Source organism: Macrobrachium rosenbergii, chromosome 55 (assembly GCF_040412425.1).
Source record: "Macrobrachium rosenbergii isolate ZJJX-2024 chromosome 55, ASM4041242v1, whole genome shotgun sequence".
Classification (NCBI taxonomy): Eukaryota; Metazoa; Arthropoda; class Malacostraca; order Decapoda; family Palaemonidae; genus Macrobrachium; species Macrobrachium rosenbergii.
This window is the reverse complement of record NC_089795.1, coordinates 30092768-30102988: the sequence shown is the minus strand read 5'-3', so window position 1 is coordinate 30102988 and position 10221 is coordinate 30092768.

The following is a 10221-nucleotide window of genomic DNA, read 5'->3' as shown; positions in this document are numbered from 1 at the left end:
CATGTTTTCATTTACATAAAGTAAAAGTTATTTCATTCTTAATACCACTAACAATTCAATATATGTCAAGTATGAAATAGTAGAAAACGTTGTAGTTCCTTTTAGGTAACTTACCAAGGCAATGGTTCATTGTTAAAAGAATTTGATGGATGGCTGGGTTCTTTGGGAGGTCTCTAATTGCTTTTGAGAATTTTTTATCCGGAATTTTGTAAGCTAGCGCTAGGTTCTGGGCTCGTAATGAACTCTCCCCCAAAAGAAAAAGTACTTTTGTTCTTAAAAAATCACGCGGAATAATTAAGAACGCTTTCGTATAATACCACGAATCATTCAGATTGGAATGACTTGAAACCATCCGTTAGATTACCATTACTGATCTCGCCAGAAAATGCGAGCTGTGCAAACCGGCCTGAAATCTTTCCACTTCGGAGGTCTTTCCATTAAAGAGCCTTTGCCTACACATACCGGAGAGTTTAGACTGCAGCACCGCATTTTCCCAGTTGGAATTCTGAGATGTGTTGACGCAGCTTAGAACTTTATTCTTTAGGTTAATCAGATATACTCAATGATATATTTGATATACAGTTTATTTCTTACCCTGGAAAGATGTCCATAGGGCATGCAGGCTCACGATTGATGTAATTCTTACCTAGTTCCTCCAAATGTATTTCTTATAGCACTTTATTAATGTACATGACTTTTATTGAAATACTTGAAATGCAGTGTTTTTATGGTACAAATGTGACGTGCATCTGTTCCTATGAGTGACAGCGAATTTATTGTTTTTTTTTTACTTGATTTAATCAATATTTAATATACCTCTATATAAGAAATATAGAACCCAGTCATATATAGTTTCTGTTACTTCACTTCTCGAGTTGAAATTATGGATGTATTATAATTCTCATAGGCTTAATCTAAACAATCTTCCTCACATAAGCTGAAATAATAGAATATAATTCTTATTTTACTCTTCTCATAAGCCTACTATTTTGAGCGGACTAACAATTTTCTTGACAGAATAGCAACTGAAATAACAAAAATTTCTAAAAGTTCGGAAAAAAAAATTTCACGAAGAGAAAAAGGCTCCACCTCCTTTCTCACCCCCTCCCCCCAAAATGTTCATCTCTGTAACTGTAGTCTCATAGCATGATTCAGCCCTTTGCAAATGTTCAAAGTTGGATCATCAGACTTCTTCATGAGATCTAACAGAGGACATTACAGCTTATCTTCACCTGCCAAGTCCGCGCAAGATAATATGCGTTTGATGAAGCGGTTTCCAACTTAACGAATAGGCTCTATTTTTCAAGCTTCTCTCTCTCTCTCTCTCTCTCTCTCTCTCTCTCTCTCTCTCTCTCTCTCTCTCTCTCCTTGCTGAGCTGTAGTTTCATATTCGAACTCTCCTCGCGTTAGCCTTAGCAAATTCAAGAAAAGTTGAAATATCCTCTATCAGACCTTTTGAGGATTATGATGGGGAAACTTGCAGCATTTAAGCTGAGGTGTATCGTTCCATGACTGGTTAATGTGAAGGTGAGTAGGAGGGTCTAGGGTATGAAAGGCCCTCTTTGCATACTTAAAAAGTCTGAAATTTTGGTTATCTTATCTGTCCTCCTGTAAGAAACACCAACCTTTATTTTACTTGCAAGGCACCTAAATTATAAATATACGATGTGAGTGGGACAAAAGGAATGCTAGGTATACGGATAAAGGATAAAAAAGATTGAAAAAGCAACTGCTCATAATACTTAGATCGTCAGTCTAAATAGAAAAACATCTCTAAACAAGTCCATTCCTTTTCAGTGGAAACCTGGTCAATTTTTAATTACACTTAACATAATTAACATTTTATTATTCAAATTTATATATATATATATATATATATATATGTATATACATAAACATATATTAAACATATATATACATATGTATGTATATATATATATATATACATACACACATATATGTATATATATATATATATATATATATATATATATATATATATATATATATATATATATATATATCTTTTTATAATTATATATATATATATAATATATATATACATACATACATACATACATACATACATATATATATATATATATATATATATATATATATATATATATATATATATATATATATATATATATATATATATATATATATATGTTCTAGTCATAGCTATTTCTTTCAGAGGTTATAATGGCTATTACCAATACATGCATACATGCAAACAAGCCATAATGTATATATATACCATTAAACTCAGAAAAATTTAATGATATATATATTCATTTAATAACTTTAAATTAATTTAATAACTCAACCCAGCAATATCCCATAAATGTCATAACCTCTAACTGATATGACAACTGAGGCGTGAGAGGAGGCTGGGCGGGATAGCCTGCGAACATTTCCATTTCATTTATATTTCCGGGCCACTGGACTGATTCCTTCATTTGCTCGATCGACGGAGGCGAGCCTGAATGACATTACTCGACCTGTGTGTTTATCCTACGTCGTCGCTTCGGAGGCTGTGTATCTCCAAGGGGCGAAGAGATATCATCTCCGAATGAATGCTTCCCGGTCACGGCATCTTTTGCCTCCATTCGCTGAAGATGGAGAGGTTTATACGGCTTCCTGTGGGAATTCATCGCTCCCTCATTCGGCCCCCTTGGAGTGTCTCAGCTGGATCATCCTCAGATAAATTACCGTGGGGATGAGTACATCCTCATTTATTGATCTAAGCCTGGGGCATAAGAATAACTGAAGTTATTATGAATTTTCTGGTTACAAAATACTCATACTGGCCTGAGTACATCCACATTTATTGATCTAAGCCTGGGACATAAGAATAATAGAAGTTATTATGAATTTTCTGGTTACAAAATACTCATAGTGGCCTGAGTACATCCACATTTATTGATCTAAGCCTGGGGCATAGGATTAACTTAAGTTATCATGAATTTTCTGGTTACAAAATACTCATAGTAACCTGAGTCTTGAAACAGAGGAGCAAATTCACAGTTTTGTAATTGGTACAAATATATTTAGAAATAAATCTAAACAGGGATGAAAGGGCGAATCGAGCAGATTCCCGAAAGCTCTCTGTTTAGGTGTATTTTTAAATATATCTGAATCCATACATAACTATGGATTTGTTTCTCTAATGCTCTTGTTATCAGTGCGAACATCTTTACACATGCTGGAAGTGGGGAGCATCACGCATCTCCAGGGACCACCCCCCATCTCCCCTAGAAAACTATATACGTCACATCCTGTATGCAGTGGAAACTCTCCTGATGTACTACGTGCTACGAACATTAGTTTCTTAATTTAATTGTTGATAGTCAGTAACAAGTAAATCACTGAACTCGATCATTGAAACATATTTGTAATTGTATACATAATATATATATATATATATATATATATATATATATATATATATATATATATATATATATATATATATATATATATATATATATATATATATATATATATATATATATATATACATACAATATATGTATATGTATATATATATAACATATATATATATATACATATATATATATATATATATATATATATATATATATATATGTAACTATGTATATGTATGTACAGATAATGTGGCATGTTCAAGCGTTGAAAGTTCTAAAGACAGCGAACCTCTTGATTTTGTAGTGGTGCAAACAAACCATGTTTGTTCTGACGCTCCTGAATGAGCACGGCTGACGGCCACTGATAGCACTTGGTATAGAGAGAGAGAGAGAGAGAGAGAGAGAGAGAGAGAGAGAGAGAGAGAGAGAGAGAGAGAGAAGGTCCTTAAATCTATCTACAGCATATATATGTATATATATATTTTTATATATGTATATAATATATAAATTATAATATATATATATAATATATATATATATATATATATTTATATATATATATATATATATATATATATATATATATATATATATATATATATATAATGTAATGTGTGCACGTTTGATTGAGAGTGTATGTGAGTGTACAGTAGTTACAGCTGAACTTCCGGTCACCTCGAAATATAGCAAACAAGGGCTAAGGGCTGAGCTGCATTAAAGAGCTCATCAAACCGCTGGCACTAAGAAAACACAGAAATCATTTCGATACAATTCAGTTGCATGTACTCTAAGCAGAGAAAGGTGTGGAAGGTGTTTAGAGAAACTTTCCGTCTATTCTAATTAACATTGAAGCTTTTCAACTTACACGGAATCACAAAAAAAAACTTCATCCTGCATAATATCTTATTAACACAGCAAAACTTGAATGACTTTCTTAACCTCAGAGAAGTAAGGTAATCAAGAGCTAAGCTGAAGAAGAAGACGAAACATTTGCTCTGGAAAACACTCCATTATGGAGTGAAAAGACAAGTTCACAAAGAGAATGATAAAAGAGGGAATGAATATCACAGATGATACGAGGCTGGTAACACAGAAGGATGTTATACAACAAAGAGTCAGTAATGTTGAAAGATAAACTGGAAATGGAAAAGGTATTCATGGCTACATAAAACAAGTAAGTTTCTTCGGTGCAATCAAGGCCACCGAAAATAAATCTATCTTTCGGTGGTCTCGGTATAATGGTGTATGAGCCCATGAAACTTTAACCACGGCCCGGTGGTAGCCTATCCTATGTCGTTGCCAGAGGCACGATAATGGCTAACTTTAACCTTAAATAAAATGAAAACTACTGAGGCTAGAGAGCTGCCATTTGGTATGTTTGATGGTTGGAGGGTGGATGATCAACATACCAATTTGCAGCCTCTAGCCTCAGTAGTTTTTAAGATCTGAGGGCGGACAGAAAAAGTGCGGACAGAATAAAGTGCGGACGGACAGACAAAGCGACACAATAGTTTTCTTTTACAGAAAACTAAGAGGAAAGAGAGACATGAAAGAGGTTCCACTTCAGCAGAAACCTGGTACCCACTGCCAAGAGCACATCTCAAAGGGTAGGAAAGACTTCGATAATCAAATATGAGTTTTACTAACAATTTCTTTGAATAGTAAACTATAGAAAATGTTCAGTTTCTGTACAGAATTCTCATTTCCTAAAACTCCTCTGAGGTTTATTCTCTTGAAGAAAATTCCTTTGGGTTATCTTTCTTCGGTGGCAATACCTGGCTGCATTAGCAGGATTAAACAGGCTCCCATCAATTCTCATCTTAAAAACATTCTATACTTTTCGCCTGTGTCATTTGTACAAATCTGCTCAAAACCCTCTCTCTGTCTATGTGTTCTTGCCATAATGCAAATATACAGACGACGAATAAAGGTGATATGAACATTAATTTAATCCCAGCATTAATATGCACCACATCACATTTACAAAGATCTAAAGATAAAGTATTCTGAACTGTATAATTCCTTCTCCAACAAACATGTTAGCATGCAATGTATACTCAATTTATTGGGGTCAAGAAGAAACAAAAGGCGTTTTCTCGCTGAGAACCTCACGTACGCCGGACGGGAAATGCCATTATCACGAACGACCAGAGTAAAAAATGCGCCAAAGTTTCTTCGGCACAATCAGATTTTCTGTACAGCGTATAATCAAGGCCACCGAAAATAGGTCTATCTTTCGGTAGTCTCGGTATAATACTGTATGAGCCGTGGCCCAAGAAGCTTTAACCACGGCTCGGTGGTGGTCTGTCTTATAGCGTTGCCAGACGCACGATCATGGCTAACTTTAACCTTAACTAAAATAAAAACTACTGAGGCTACAGGACTGCAAGTTGGTATGTTTGATAACTGGAGTGTGGATGATCAACATAGCACTTTGCAGCCCTCTAGCCTCAGTAGTTTTTAAGATCTGAGGGCGGACAGAAAAAGTGCGGAAGGACAGACAAATAGCCATCTCAATAGTTTTCTTTTACAGAAAACTAAAACCGTTATATGTTTCATTTATTTGGTATCAAGAAACCATAGCCACTCTCACCATGCTATTCTTCAATTGGTTAACCTAAGTGAAAGTATCTAGGCAGATAGTAGTGGTGATAAGTTGAAAAGCAAAAAATTAACCTTAAATATAGCCTACTAAAAAGGACCATCTCCTTACCACCATATTTCAAGTGCAGAAGGTATTCATGAAGACCTTCTGTCCATTCTAATAGCTAAAGAAGCTTTCTAACTGCATGGAATCAAAGAAAATCATTGTCCAACATATCATATCGACTTGGCAAACCCTGAGCGTCTTTGTTAGCCTAGAGCAGTGGTTCTCAAACTGGGTGCCGTGGCACCTTGGGGTGCCACAGACAGTGCCTAGGGGTGCCGCAAGATTGTCATGAGTTTTGTCTTGGCTAGATCATCTCAGTGAACATTTTCAAAAAAAAAAAAAAAAAAAGGTTTGCAGACGCCTTCATATCATTATTATCAGTGTGTCTACTCTAATACGTTCACACACACATATACAGTATATATGTCTATATATATATATATATATATATATATATATATATATATATATATATATATATATATATATATATGTATATATGTGTGTGTGTGTGTGTAGTATGGAAAATAATTTTATTCATTAAATAAGAAGTTAATTCATGCGATATGGTGGGATGGTGAAGAAGGGGTGCCACGGTAATGATTACATTAGTTAGGGTGCCATCACTCAAAAAAGATTGAGAACCACTGGCCTAGAGCAAGTAAAGAAACATAGGTAGGTCTATGCTAACGCAAGAACACAAAGCATTTGCTCTCGAAAGCACTGAGTTATCTTGTGAGAAAATAATCGCAGACCGCGGATGATAAATGAAAGGATGTAATACAACAAACAGGGTGCGACGTTAAATGGTAAACTACTAATGGAAATGATATCCTTGACCACAAACAAAGCAGATACCTGGGACTCACTGCTAAAAAAAAAAAAAAAAAAAAAAATTTCGGAGGAATTTAAAAAATTCGTTATTCAGATCTGACTTTTAATGACAATATCTTTAAATTATAGATTAAAGGATAAGCCTAATATATGTGCATGGTCTTACCTTCTCCTGAAACTCCTTTAAGACATAATCTCTTAAAGAAATCCTCTTTGTGACCTCTGTCTTTGGTGGCGATGCCTGAGCAAAGACTGTAACTGAAGGATTAAATAGGCTCCAATGAATCCTGGACTAATATATATGTACTATATTCATTGGAATTTTCATTCATACAAGTTAGTAATACTTCTTAATTTCTTAATGTGTTCTGGTCATAACTCAGTTATGAAGACCAAAAAATAAAGGTATTGTAAACGTTATTAAATCCCAACGATAATAAATCCCACATAAAATTCCAAAGGTCTCTAGATAACGAAATGTAAATGGTTAGTTTCATCCGTAAGTAGCTACTTAATTATCAATACTGCTCTTGCATTTATGTCAGCGTGGAATGGATGTTTCAGTTATAATCGCAGGATAAAACGAAAGCCTCTTTCTCAGTAAGAATCTCACCTACGTCAGACGAGAATCTTGATCATTATCACGGAGGACCGACATCTCGGTCAACATGGAAAATGTAATTTTTTATATTAAGGAAATGACTAGCATTTTAATGTAATGTGCACATTTAATCCAAACATGTAGTCTATATTTGTTGTAGACAGAATTAGATCAATACCTATTGCAACAATGCAAATTTATGCCAATATCTGAAACCTTCCTCCCTTTTCGTTAAAGGAAATCGTTCAAGTAGTAACAAGAGCATGCTGATGCCATCTATTGGCCACTAAGGAAATCATAACCGACCGGCTTCACAGGCATTGCTCCTAGACTCTACTAGTAGTAGGGTTGTCTTTACTCTCGTACGTCATACCAGAAATAACCAGTCCTTCCACGGATGAAGTGAAAGGACCGAAAAACCATTCGACCAGCTTTCGCGTTTACGTATTTTAATCCTTTAATTTATATTTACATAAATCAGGTATGTATGTATTAGATTAAATTTGATTAAATAATATACCATCTTATCTCAATACGTGAACTCGCTCATATATTTAGAAAAACGATGAAAGATAAAACAGCAGGTTGAAAAATACTTCGTTTGTTTTATTTGTAGTTAACTCTGGCAGCGGAGAACTACACCAATACTGATAATTGCATACATGTAATTTAAAAATATATATTGATGCCTCTAGACATCGTTGCACAATGCTAAGCGAGCCATGAAATTTCTTCACTACAATATTCAAAAGGTATATTCGGATCTCACATCATGAAATAACAAATGAAAATATTTGCGGAACTAACCTTTGTTTGAAAAAAAAAAAAAATCTGGAAGAGCAATTTTAACTTAGTATACATTACTTCTCGGAAGCACAATGATTTTGTTCTCTGTCGAAGTATTATATGAAAACATATACCGAGAATTATTTGGCAGTGAAAAAAATAAGCATTGAAAAAATAAATATATTTCCATTACTGTATATCGAAAATGCTCAAATCACCTAACAAGAAAATTAGGTTCCTGGTAGCTAGTCGACATACATATATACTGTGTTTATATATAATATATATATATATATATATATATATATATATATATATAAATATATGTGTATGTGTGTATATGTATATGTGTATATATATATATATATATATATATATATATATATATATATATATATATATATATATATATATATATATATATATATATATATATATATATATTACGCACAAAGACCTCACCCACAGTCTACATTTAAAACGGAGAATTGGCTTACCAATTATATCTTCATACACTGCCACTTTAGCTTTAATTTTATTTTCGGTTGCTTGAGTGTTTTCGGTGGCAGGGGAAAGACAGTCTGTAAAAGTTAACCAGTACAAATCCCTTTCTTTCCTTCTCTCTCTCTCTTACTCCATCTCTTGCTCTATCTTTGGTTTACAAGAAAAGTTTGGCAAGAGAAGTTTACAGCATTAAATCCATCCGTCAAGTAAAACGTCGCTTTCTCTTTCTATTTACCTAACAGTCTACCTCTCTCTTCCCTTCTTGAAATTCCTTGATCCCCTTTCCTTACTCCTTTTTCTTTCGGAAACATTCCTTGCATTCCTCCATCACTCCTTCTCTTTTTACCCATCTCTTTTTTTTTATTCTCTCGTTCCAACGACTTTCTCCTTTCTACTTTTATTCGTCCACTTTCATCTGTATGGACTTTCGAGGTAAAATTTTCTTTCAGGGTATGCTCAAAACTACAGCGAAGACAGATAACAATGTTATCTTCAGGCAAACAGACTACATGAAATGACTTTGAAAGATTCATTCGCAGAAAACATCTGTTTTACTGACATCAGCGAACCTTTTCATTCCTGATGTACTCCAGATCACCTACATTACGAAAGATTACACTGTCAGTCTTTTACATAATATATTTTTGTAATATTTTGCAGTGGTGATCAGCTGCTCATGAATATCCGTGAGATTTCTTAACATGGCAGTTTTGATGCGGCTATTTGTTTTTCTAACAGATTTCTGGTGCTTGTGTAATGTAGTTTTAAGTCCGTAAGGTTCTGGCATTTCTGTCATAATCATATGTGCATGAGATGATCTGCTCCCAGTCTGTCAAAATCACTTCAATATATTAGTCAATTTTGTATTGCGCATTCGTCAAATGAAGAGCTTAAAGTATATGTCAGGCCATTACTCACAATATCATTTACTCTAATTTCAAGGTTTTCATAATCTAGATTTGTTATTATTACCCAGAATATAATAACTAAGGGTCGTCAAACACAGCATTTCGAAACAAAAATAACTTACCTTGTCATTTACAGCGACAGTTATGTTCCAATAACGATTCTGGATTTAGCCCTTATAGAGGAGCGTTCAGGGGAAATGTAGTGATATAAACATAATGGAAAACCTATTTGCAAATAAGTTTACCATTTCGTTAATGGCTGCAGTTAATTTTTCACTTTGAGTCAGCTATCAGTGTAAATATACTAAAGGAATGAAATTATTTGGTTGTTTATTCAATAATACTCAATGGATTATTTAAAGTTGAGCATTCGGTACCCTCAAAATGTTATGGGGAACTTTGGTTAACTTACCCTCTCTCTCTCTCTCTCTCTCTCTCTCTGAAAATAGCTGTCCTCATTATTATTTTCTCCTGTTAATTTAATTTTTATATTATATATCAATAAAGTTAATTTGGAAACTCCAAGTTACATTACCCCTACATTAC